The sequence below is a fragment of the Corapipo altera genome, unplaced genomic scaffold (assembly GCF_003945725.1).
Source record: "Corapipo altera isolate COAL_440 unplaced genomic scaffold, ASM394572v1 245, whole genome shotgun sequence".
NCBI classification, from domain to species: domain Eukaryota; kingdom Metazoa; phylum Chordata; class Aves; order Passeriformes; family Pipridae; genus Corapipo; species Corapipo altera.
The window spans coordinates 381,121-393,770 of NW_020885060.1; the positions used below are offsets into that span (position 1 = coordinate 381,121).

At 44.8% G+C, this 12,650-nt stretch overlaps 1 long non-coding RNA gene across 2 annotated transcripts; it reads right to left on the reverse strand.

Moving 5' to 3' along the window:
- Positions 1–3,308: 3,308 nt before the first annotated feature.
- Positions 3,309–12,521, reverse strand: LOC113959744. 2 transcript variants are annotated; one of them, XR_003531913.1, is made up of 2 exons: positions 12,439–12,521; positions 3,309–5,938 (listed from the first exon to the last, which is right to left on the reverse strand). It is a non-coding gene; the product is annotated as an uncharacterized LOC113959744 (long non-coding RNA). The 2 variants fall into 2 exon arrangements; XR_003531914.1 differs by lacking the exon at positions 12,439–12,521 and adding an exon at positions 8,912–11,094.
- Positions 12,522–12,650: the final 129 nt, after the last annotated feature.

Genomic DNA, 12,650 nt, shown 5'->3' on the forward strand with positions numbered 1-12,650 from the left:
AGTTGCTGGAGTGTATTAAAGGGTGTGTAATGTATAAGGTGACGTATTCAGGGAGTAGTAAACTCCCTCACAGAACTGGGACTTGCATGATTTGATCCTTCTCCCTGGTTTTATGCTGTGCTGGGTTTAACTAATCAGCTTGAAACCATCTATATGGGAGAGTTTTAATGTCAAAGGAGTATTTTTTCAGTAACATTCTCCTATTTCAGAAAGGACCTTTTCAGTCTCCAAAAATACAGTCCTTAGTAGCATTATATGGCTTGTAATGGCTTTATTTTGCAGATTGCATTAATACAACAGGCTGAAATAGAACTGTGTCTGATTTTCCAATGCCTCTTCACTGGAGTGGTTTTAAGTGTCTGAAACGAACTAGTCTAAAAATCCAATTCCACCAAAACCATCTCTGCACGAAGAACAAATTTGATTTCTCATATTGCAACAACACATACACGGACATCTGATGCCTCCAGTAGTTCCTGTCAGGATTCATCTCTACAGAACTATGACATTAAATACACAACTTCAGCTTGAGGGCTGAAGGCCACATCACACACTGATGCCTCTGGAATTGAGGGCCTTCAGTTCTTTTGGGAGTCTCAGCTGAAAGCATCAATACTCAGCTGAACTTGTCACACTGGTCTCTTCTGACCAGTGGATGAGACTTGCCTTTCTCTCTCTTTTATTGTTTTTTTTTCCCTTGCATATATCATATTTTATAATTTGCTTGGTAAAGCAAAAGGATGAGACACCTGGATGCACCTATTACTGAGGAGAGAGCAGCAAGAGCTTTCTGGCATAAAGATGTCACAGAATCATAGAATTTAGGTTAGAAAAGACCTTAAAATCATCGAGTCCAACCACTGACCCAGTACTGCCAGTATCCAACATCCCATCTCTCCCTGCCCTCTGGCAGTGGGAAGCCATTCCCTGTGTCCTGTCCCCCCATCCCTTGTCCCCAGTCCCTCTCCAGCTCTCCTGGAGCCCCTTTAGGCCCTGGAAGGGGCTCTGAGGTCTCCCTGGAGCCTTCTCTTGTCCAGGTGAACCCCCCCAGCTCTCCCAGCCTGTCCCAAAGCAGAGGGGCTCCAGCCCTGGGAGCATCTTTGTGTTCTCCTCTGGACTCGCTCCAGCAGCTCCACATCCTTGTGCTGTTGGAGATCCCAGAGCTGGACACAGGGGAAGTCTCATGCAGGTGGCTCTCCCCTGAGTGGGGCAGAGGGGCGGGATCCCCCCATCACTCATTGCCCACGCTGTGGATCAGCCCAGGGCACGTGGCCGGGGCACGTCCACCTTCTCATCAACCCACAGCCCCAAGTGCTCCCCCCAGGGTGCCCTCCATCCATTCTCCCCCAGCCTGTGCCATGGCATGTCAAACAACCCCCGGCCTGGATCTGGCAGTCAAGGAATCCCATCAGAACATGGTGATTCTCCGTGTGTGTTGCTGACACCTCTGGGTCGGTACAACAACCAAAGGCTGACTTTGTGCATGTGTTCACACAGGCTGGACACAGCACCAAGCAAAATGGAGGGTTAAAAATGCAAATCCCCCACCTAACCTGGGACACCCCAGCAGAGAAGACCCTTTCCAGGTAGGGTGAAACTGCTGGATGTACCTCTGGGGGCAGCTCTGACCTTCCACACAGCACAAACTAGAGAATAAACCTGGAAAATAGAGAATAACAGCAATTCTTGGCTGCCACAATCCTTGCTCTAAACACAAGGGAGATAATTTTTAATGCACCAAGTTCACCTACTGTGGCCATGGCACAAGCACCAAGAGTCCCCTCTGGAAGCACAAGGATGGGAAAAGCCCAACAGGTCTCAGGTTTCACGCCACCAGGGAGATTTCAGAGCACACCTCTCTGCATGGAAAGGCAGAGAACACAAACAATTCTCCTGGGATGTGGATCTGCACTGAAGCTGTATTCTATTTTTGGAGCAACACTGGAATGTTTCCAAGACCACCATGACACAATCACTGCACCATGGGTGGTAAACATGTCTCTACTGCTGCTGCAAACCTTCCTGCACTGTTTGCTGTGCATTCTTTAACCAGTTTCTTTATTAGAAGGACCCTTGCCGTGTTGTCACCTCATCCTTGGACCCCTCATGGAAAAAGACAAACACACTGTGTCCCTTGCTGAGCAGATGCCATTTACTGGGTGGAGCCCACAAGTAAGTCAGGGTGAGAAATAACCTGATGAGACAAGGCTGCTCAACCACAGCCTAATTCCTTTCTGGTTTGAGTTTTATCACTTAAATCAAGCTGCTTCCAATTACAAGGAAACTATGAGGAAATAAATGCATTTACAGGTAAGAGAATGAGTAGGAGAAAGATGGGGATCAAGGGTCAGCACCCCTGGGTAAAGGGAAGAACTAATTAACTGTTCTAAAAAATGAACTGATACTGCAGTAGCTCTGCAGGATCTGCTTATCCCAATACACTGAAAGCATGTGGAGACATTAACCCCCAAACTCAGGTGCTTTGGCCCAAGACACACTTAGGACTCTACCAAGGTCTCTGATTTTAACAAACGCTCTGGCTCTGAGAATGTTCAGAGAAATGTAAATTCAGAAAATAAGAAATTAAAAGCTTCCTCCACTTCTTGTGTTCTGAGCATAGTTACAGAAACCCAGCAGCACTGAGAGCTAATACTGTCACAGTAATAGGGCAAAAATAGGTAAATCAACCCTAAAACCTGCATATTACTCCAAATGTGCCATAAACCAGCTACTCATTTTCATCCAGGACCTAAGTTCTGTTTCTCTCTCTCACAACAGGGGCTTTAAAAATACATCTGGTACAATGGGAGGATCACAGCTGGGGTGGGTAGCACAGATTATTTAAATCTTTTTAAGCATGCCCCTTATAAAATGTGAGGTATATTAAAGCTTTTAAGGCATTTTGTACCTCTAGAATCAAATTTATTGGAGTTTTTCTTACTTAACTGCACCCTGTTTTTTACATGAATGCAGCTGGTAAAGACTAAAGTCTAGATTTTTGTGCAGCAATTTAAACTTACACTCAGAAACCAGCTCTAGAATAAGCAGAGTCTGTGCACCACTCATCAGCAATGCTGCAAATGAGAATTCCCCACCCCAGTGCAGTGTTGTACCAAAGCTTTTTAACAAAAGTTAATGCTAAATAAGTTTTAGTTAACACTAGAATAATTAACACAAATTCCAGTTAACTCTATGTAACTACAGTACAAACCAAACATGGTGTTGACTTTATTTCAATTATGTGGGCACTGTCTTCCTGTAAAATTCACATCCTTACTTTGGATAAAGTAAAGGCCATTTACCATCAGTTGCACAAAATGCTGTATTTTATTAACTAAATCAAACATGTACACTTAAATTCATACAGGATGTTCAATATAAGCACGGTAACATGTTTATAATCTAGGATTCTGATTTGCCAAAGTTTAAATAGTGGCTGGTGGAGGTACAACATATTCCTGCTACAAGGTGCTCAGCAGTTAAAAGTCTCTGTATCCCACAGTTCCCTGAACTACTGCTGTAGTGCAAAAAATATGGACTCACTGTTAATAATTCCATGAGAGACAAACCATCATTTTTAACTGAAAACTTCCCTTCTGCAAGACTGCAAATAATCCACCACTGAGAACTTGTTTTCCTAGGAGTGCCTATGCCTGCTGAGAAAGCACCAGCTTTCAAGTGAGCTGGGATCTCGTTCTTTTGGGGAAGGAAAACCGGAGGCTTTTCCACCTGAAATGCACCAAGCCAAAGGAAGGGGTGGTTCAGCTCCCTTGTGAGCACACAGGATCTGCATCTTAATGTTCTCAAGTTCATAACACCTCCATCCTAATCACAGGGGGACTCCAGCTTCCTCTGAAAGGAGTTGGCTTCCCAACACAGCCTCTTACTTACCACAATCCAAGGATATCCCAGCCCCATGTCCCCAAAATGCAGTATTCCACCATGCTGCATGCCAGCTATCAGTCCTACACTCCAGTTTGGGACCGAAGTCGCCAACACACAGGTCTCATGAAGCCTCAACATGCTTGGAAACACCTTGTCCTTTGTCTCCACGTGCCAGAGCTGCAGAGGTTTGTAGGCTGGAGCCCAACTGGTCCCGGTGTTATAATAAAGCCCTAAGAAAGGCAGCAGGTTGTATAGTTACCTCCTTGTGAGCAAAATCCCTGCCCTAAAACTATGCAACCTACTACCTCTTCCTAGGAGCCCAATGCTTCCTGTTTGCAGTTCTTCTCACTCAGCAGCTGCTCTGTGAAGTGCTTTAGCTCACCAGCTGCTTTGGGTCTTCTGCCTCTTAGGCCTGGGCACATGTTTCAAGTTTACACTGTCAGCACTTACCAAGCAGTGGTTAACTGGTTTTACCACTCATGAACGGCTCCATTTTCACTCTGACTAACCTAAACTTGCCATCCCAAAGAGCATTTCCATGGGTTTTTTGTTGCTATAGCAAGGGGCTCGCTGGGCACACCAGTGCAGCAGCAGAGACTGGGTACATGTAGGACTGCAGGAGGAAAAGAATGCAGTAAGCTTGAAAAGTCTTTTTATAAGACAACAACCACCTTGGAGAAAAGTTCTGGCTCTTGGATGCTCAAATTCCATGGGTTTACACTCCCCCAAAAAGGTGAGAGGTCAGGTTTGGCCAAAATTGGCCAACAGTTCGATTTTGTATTAAACTGAGTTGGAGAAAAACAAGTAGACTTATTAATAAGTTTTCCCTCCAACTTTTACCAAGCAGTTGGGAGTCAGGGAATTTTAATGCATTATAGAAATTGGGGTGTCAGAACAGTTAAAGTCACAATGTACAAGTTTGAGCTGCCTGTATTTTACATTCAAACCCCAACTGGTTTGGAATCATTTCCCCTCTATGGAGTGTTCCACTCTCTGTGTAGGAACAGGGGTATTTTCCATCTCCAGCCAGCACTGTGCCACTCACCTTGGAAGAAAAGTCATGTTAGTCAAATATATCATTTGGGGGTTGCACCATTCACAATGATTGTCAATCCTGCACATTCTGGCACTGATTTATCAGCTCCTTTACAAGCCTGAATTTATCTGTCTTTACTCCATGAGTATTTTCACAGCATCACTGACTGCAAAGGGTCGCAGTTTGTTTTACTCCTCAGGGAAGGCAATAGATTGTATAGTTATCTCCTGAACAGGGTAAAATAACTACCCTACAACTATACAATCTACTACCTCACTCTGACAGAGAAGCACAGCCTTCAGCAAAGAGCTCAGCCAGCCAACCACTCTAAGGGATGGTTGATACTTCACTTAGCAACATTAAACACCACAACAACTGGAACATCAGGAATTTCTATTTCATAACCCCACCACACTTACATAGGAATCAGTCTATTCTTCATTTTTTTACTCATTAGAGGAGAAAAATTAATGCAGAATGCTAACCCAGCTTTTCCAAGAACCAGAAGAATCTAAACACAACTCCCCACAGCTATTACAGAAGTATTTTCTCCCATCATAAGCATTACAAGTACAGTATTTCAGTAGAATCTGACACTGAGCTTAAAATTGAGAAGTTTCCATTGCTGATTTTCTGCTGCTTTAGGAAAGACAGTAGATTGTATAGTTATCTCCCAGTTGTGGGTATGACCCTAAAACTATACAACCTACTACCTCATCCCACAGTGCAGGCATCTTCAGAGCTGCTGTAGAAGGACTGTTGTTCCAGGAAACACAAGCTGACTACCTGCAGACAGCATTTATAACCCTGATCACAGAAAAAGCATTGCCCTCACTCCCCCCAGTCACACAAGAAAGTTATTTTAAAGGCAAGGTTCCTTAAATTCAGAATTTTACCAATTGCTTGTGTTGAAATACATTTCATCTTTAGCCAGCTGGCAAGTTGTAGCAGTCATAGCAACTACAGTCATTAAACCTGTTAAATTACTGGTTGTGTTCCACAGATGTAACTTCTCACCTGAAATCAGAAGAAAAGTCTGTCAGAATCACTGTAGGCAGACACACATTCCTTCCTCTTCAGAACTTAAAAATAATAAAATATAGGACCATAGCTATGCTGATTTACATGGATCACAAGGAGGCCCTAATATTTATAATTTTGATTAAATAATGTTACATAGAATGATGTTTTCACCCATCCTAACAGTTAAGAGCTCAAGAAAAAGTACTGGTAAGAGTACTATCTTGTGCTTTTTCTGTTAGTCTTATATTACAGCAAGTCATGTGCACAGGGATTATTAGAAACAAAATTCATTAAGATTATGGCCTTTCTCCTGATGTTTAATTGTTAAGCTGCCTTACCAAAAGGCCACTTAAAATACATGTTGTTTTCCCCATCAAAAAGAAGTGGGTTTTTCCAACTGCTCCTGATGTAACCTTAAAGCCAATTTCTACATTAAAACAGCTCAACATCATCTTGAATTAAAAACTTTTAGAACACTGAAATGAAAATACTTGCCAGACAGATGTGTGACTTACAACCCCCTCCTCAGCAGGGACAGCTTGAAAACAGGGCTGGGAGGGAAAACTGATTGTTTTGTCCAGGTAATTCATAAGATAATTGAAAATGTTCGGAGCAAAGCAGTTTTTATAAACATTAGATATGTTTTACTAGTGCTTCATCCCAGTATACACTGATGTTTTCAGACTGCTCTTCAAACAAAGCCTTGACACAAGAGGAGCACCCTCGTGCACGTTCCTGTCCTTGCCAGAACACCCAGCACATGATCCTGTGCATTAATATCCAAAGGGATGACGTTATTCCTTGAGCTGAGAGAAAATCAAATCACTTTTCAACCCCCTCCACGCTTCACTCCAGAATCCTTTATACAAGTATTGATGACAAAATTCATTATCTCTTAAAATCTTGCTTTAACTGGTATAAATCCCGTTATTTGCTTTTGTTAACTTACACATCTACCAGAAAATACCCTTCAGCATGGACACTTGGTCCTGATGCCCAAACCAGGAATGAAGAACAACAGCAGCTCTGGGCCAGAGTCAAACCCTTATGGAGCACTGGCCCCCATCACATCCTTCTGAACCAGCAGGGAAGGTGACAGTGCTTTCACTTCCCTGATCCTGCATCCAAACCTTCACCAGCTGAGCAAAATCCCTGGAAAGCCCCAGTCCCTCCCATGAGGCCTGGCCAGGGAGCTGAGCTGCAGAGCACCAACTCTGCATCTTCAGTTTGTCACCTGGTGATTCCACGAGGTGAAGTCCCACGTGTAGTTTCAGAAGGAACTTTAAGATGAAGCTCGTGGTTCTGTGATTTACTGAAAATGTTTGAAGCATTCTGAATAATGCAATAGGTGTTGCCACACCTGTTTTAATTCCACAAAGTATGTAATGCACTGCTTCAGGATTTCTTTTTAAAATGAAGCCTGAAGAACACAAGGATTGTAATAAACCTAAAAATTGATCTGCTGCATTTCATCACCTATAGACAAAACTGAATTGCAGATCTAACCAACCTGAGATGTATCAAACAGCTTTTATTTCCACCGACAGCAGGACTTCCCTATCAAATTTAATTCTTGGAAATTGTAAATCATTTTCTACTGCCACCACTAGATTTTCCTGTTCAGTACCTGCAGCACCTCAATCCACAGGAATCTGCCTCCTTCCACCTTTCTGAAACAAGAGCCTCTCATCTAATAAAGGTCTGAATGGGCTGTCACTTAAGGTTAAAAATGTCCTCGAAAAATTACTATTACTCAACTTCCAACTGCTATCCTGTTAGTCTGCCTTGGGATCATAAAGTGCATGCAGGGCACAAGCCCAAGGCAGACTAACATGACAGCAATTGGAAGCTGAGTAATAATATGAGGGGTGTATAATTAAAGGAATTCAAATTCTAGTCAAAAATCTTATTTTTGGAAGGAGTTCAGGTTACCTTCTGCTTTTACTTCTCTTTACTGTGCATTCCTGTAAAGTCCAGCTAATTAGCATTCTGCTTTATATTAACCCTGCAGCTTTGGGAGTTTTTACCTTGTGGATTATTTGTAATACTCTTTCCAAGCTGCACCACCTAAGTTGCCACATCCTTTTACAGATGAGACCTGCCAGGTCTCCTGGGGGGCCTGCTGTGTGCAAGCACCAAGGGTTTCTAGCACAGGCAGAAGCAGGGAATCCTGATAAATGCTCCTGCTGGCACAGCCTCTCCTGATGTGGGATGTTCTCATCCTGGGGTTGCAAAGCTCCCTGTGCTGCTGCTGTCACAGACAGAGCAGCACAGCAGTTCAGGGTCACTCCTCCAGCAAAATCACTCAGCTATGATGAGAGGTAAGCTTCTAAAAAAATACCTGGCTAATTTGCCTTCCTCGTTAAAAGCTGAGCTCCTTAGTGCTGTTTCTCCTGTCGCCACGTGTTTAAAATCCCAATGCAATGAAAGGGGATAAAATGGCTCTGGAATTGTGAAGCTGCACAGCCTCACACAGCCCCAGCTGCCAAACACCCCCCAGGGCTGAGCCTGCACAGCTCCCACCACATGATGGAGCTCCAGGATTTCCAGGAACAGCACTGACACCAAGTCCTCACAGTTTTACCACTGGATTTCAGAGCACTCCCTGCATTGAAGCCACACTTCCTGAATCCCAGGAACTTCCTGCCACCTTCTCCAGCCGTGCCAAGCATCCAAATGACTTCATGTAGACTCATAATTCAAATTTGCTCATTCCTTGGGTTCTGTGTTTGACTGGTGTGGACTGCAGGCAGAGGGAGTCACATGACTGATATAAACTTAATAATCCCTGATATTGCTTCCCCTCACTCCACTCAGCTACCACTGCTTGCAGTGTTACCCCGTGGTACAGACACATCCCATCACCTCTCCCCTAAACAGGCTTAGAGAAATCAGGCAGTGACTGACACTACAGTTTTAGCATGAACCGAAAATTTTTCCTCTTCTATATTCAGTTTTGGGTTGTACCTTCCTCTGCCTTAATAACATGCTTATCTTTCCAGAGCCTTGCTCCCAATGTGTGTCCAGAAGTGAAGCAGCAGACTCTGAACAGGTTCTGAAGTAAGTCTGTCCTGGTTTTCTTGAGCTACCTGGAAGTTTAAAACCTCCTAAATGATCCTAAACTGCACAAGAAGAAAAAAAAAATTCTCAAGAATTTGCATGGTTTTGTTTAATAGCACACAGTGGAACATCAGCACTCCTAAGCTATTGCCCAACCTGTGAAAGAGGAAAAAAATAACTCAAATACATTATTATTTTATTCATTACTCTGCTGAGGGAACAAAAGGTGTATGTGCACAAAGAACAGAAGTCATGTCTCCTCTCAGTGTGATCATCTCCCCTCAGTGTGATCCTGCAAGACAAATGCTTTATTCTCCCAGTTATTTTGTCCACTTTGCAGCACAGAAGAAAAACCACCTAAAGCTGAAAGTGAATTTGTAGAAGGAAGAGTTCCTACACAAACTGGGCTTCAGTGACACCTACAAGACACAGTGTGGAGACAGAGATACATCCTCCTGGGAAAGGATCACTTGGTAATTGTAAATTTGTGAGCAGTTTGTTACCTGAAAAGACTATTTTACTCTAGTAAAGTTTAAATTGAGCTTCAGAAATTCAGCAGATAAAAACTGGGCAGAAAAGTCAAAGTTTTAAGTTAAAAACCTGTGGAGAATGAAACAAATTAGAGGGTTTGGGGTTTATTAGTTGGTTTGTTGGGTTTTTTTACTTTGTGCTGAGCAAATTCACCTGCACTGAAAACAGGTCAAGAAAGAAGAACTCCCAGCCCATGTCCAGGCACTCCTGCTTATGCCCCAAAAATTAAAAACTGAATAGCTCTTTTTGGACCTGCCAGTCCACTGAGGAGCAACACACTGCAAATCACCCCAGAATACTGGTTTGAACTGGGAAACTGTGCAGAGGGGAGAAGGAGGACAAGTGGTTTCAGCACACACAGCTCTTGGGCAGCACTGAAGTCCACACACCCAGACAGGGATATGTGTCCACAGTGGTGGTTTGGGGAATTTTGTCACACAACAGCAAGATTAATAGCACTGATTGCCACCAATAATGTATTTATGCAGTGTCTCAATCAGATTTTAGAAAAAAAAAAATTGTATTTCCATGTCCCACTTACATTTAATTGCTTTAACACAGAGCATTCTGGCTTTAAGTAATTATCACATGAAATATTACTGGTTTGCCCCATTTTTAATTAGTATGTTTGATTTTCACTTATTTTTCTAACCATGTAGTTACAGGTGGAATATAAATAACCAGAAACCATGGCCTGAAAGAAACTACAAGTCACTACTGCCCATCTCCTGTAAAAAAGTAAAGTATGTGAGCACAATTAGTGATTTCTAATATGAACAGAGAACCAAAGTAACACAAATCTTGGCACCTTTCCCTACACACCTTTGACTTTACTACACTAAAATGGTCAGATTTTCACAAACCCTTTTTTTGAGTACACCTCTGTCAGTTCAGGGACAGAATAAACAGAGCTATTTGTAAATAAAGAAATAAATTTAGGTACACTAGAGCTTCAAACATTACAAAGGCCTCAATGCCCTTCTCAAAGGAAACCATCACTCTGGTTATCTGGTCCTGCTCCAGACAGAGAAATGTGTATTTATATATAATACACAAATGTGTATTTATTCCCTAGATTTGTGTCTCTTAGGACATGCTAAGCAGGCTTTTTCTGCATAAAGTTTACATGTTATTACAGTAATTACCCAAACTCAGCAAACAATGAAGTTAGTGCACAAGAATATTTCAAGACTGCTGTATTATGTTATTAATTGGCAACATAATTAAACATCTATTGCCCTTTACAAGTCCTGGGAGCCTTTCACTATTTTGCAAATGAACTGATGTTTTCCACTAACAACTAACTGAGGAAAATACAGAAGACATTCATCAAAAGGAAAGTGAAACAAGGATACAGGTCACTGGAGGAGAAAAACACAGCAAGTGATCTGATGTTTTATCTAAGCTTCCTTTGGCCAAGTCTCCAGTCTTAGTGTGTAAAATAACTTCCCAGTATGACCTGTGTGAAATGAGGTGGCATTTAAGATATGCAGAGCACAACCTGGGAGAAGAACTCAGTGAAAAAAATTATAACCAGCAACTTCATAAAATAAATTTATAAAAATATCACAGTACAGCTGTTCAGTAAGTCCCTCTTCACGAAGTTAACTATTATAGGGAAAAAATCCTCCTAATTAACCTATTATTGCATGTTGACTGCAGCAAGTTTGAACTACCACTGCAAATACCTCCTTGGTTAAGTTTAAACTATTTAACACCTGGGTGTTGCTGTGAACAGAACAGGTCAAATCTGACAAGAGAAGCCACACCAGCAAATATATGTTTTGATGAGGCCCCCTGGCAGCTGGGGATGCTTGAAGAAAAGGAAAAAGATGCCCCGTTTCTTAAATATTATTTAAGTTATTGCTTTTGAAGGGACACATTGATTTTCTCAAAAATTCTGCCATGGATTAAGTTTGCCCCACTGTTACCACTGAGCATCATCCCACAGGGTTCCTGTGTGCATTTTTAATGGCAGCAATTTTTCCCTCCCAGTTAAGACTTGCACTTGAGTCACAAAACTGAAGTGCAGAGTAGTACAGATAAAGAGAGCACTGGCAAGGTGGGAAAGGCAGATCTGTAAATGAGGATTATCACAACCTTGATCATCAGGTTGAGCTCTTAGTCCTACAAGAAACAAGTTGCAGAATTATTAGGGTTGGAAGGGCCCTCTGGAGACCACCCAGTCCAACCTGCTGCCAAGGCAGGGTCACCTGGAGCAGGTGCCACAGGAAGGGGTCAAGGTGGGTTTGGAATGACTTCAGAGAGGAGTCTGGAGATGTCTCCATGCCCTCCATGGGCAGCTGTTCCAGGGCTTCCATCTAAGACTGGTTGGGCCGTGCCAGAATAAAGTCACCACGAGCACACCCCTGCATGCCAGGGCTGTGCCAGCCCCAGCCCTGGGGTGCCAGCGGGCGAAGCTGCCCATGGCAAGGGGAAGAGCCACGCTGAGAGGCCAAGGAGAGCTTCGGGTGGAAGCTGCACGGCCACAGACAGCCCTGAGCACACCCATTAACGGGGCTGCTGCCCTCGGCTCCCCGGGGAGCCGCCAGCCCAGCCCAGCCCTGCCCAGCCCAGCCCAGCCCTGCCCGTGTCCCCGCGGGCACAGCCCGGCAGGGCCGCAGTGTCCCAGGCCCGGCTCCCGACCCACCGCCGGGACCGGGAGCAGCTCGGGAGCGCGGTGGGACCGCGCGGCCCCCGGCACAGGGAACGGTGCCCGTGACGGCCCTTCCAGCCCCGCTCCGCGGCCCCAGGCCCCGCAGTGCTCCCCTCGGGGATGCTCCTCACCTGCTGCCCGCCCGGCCCAGGCTCACCCCGCTCTGCGCCCGGCCAGGGCCGGGCCCCCCGCCCGCTACCGGGGGGGCTCCCCCGGCCAAGGTCCCGCCGGCCCGGCAGTGACGTACCTGGCGCTGGCGGCTCCCGGGGGCGGCACTTCCGGACCTTCCCGCGAGCCTGGTGGGGAGCGGGGGGAGAACGGGGGGCAGGCGCCGGTGAGGGGAACAAGGACAATGAACCGGGCCCGCGGCGGAGGCTGCGGCGGAGGGGCCGGGCCGAGGCCCCGCGCCCGCCGGTGCGGGCCCCCGGGCGCGGTCCGCCCGCCCTCTGCGCTCCCCCC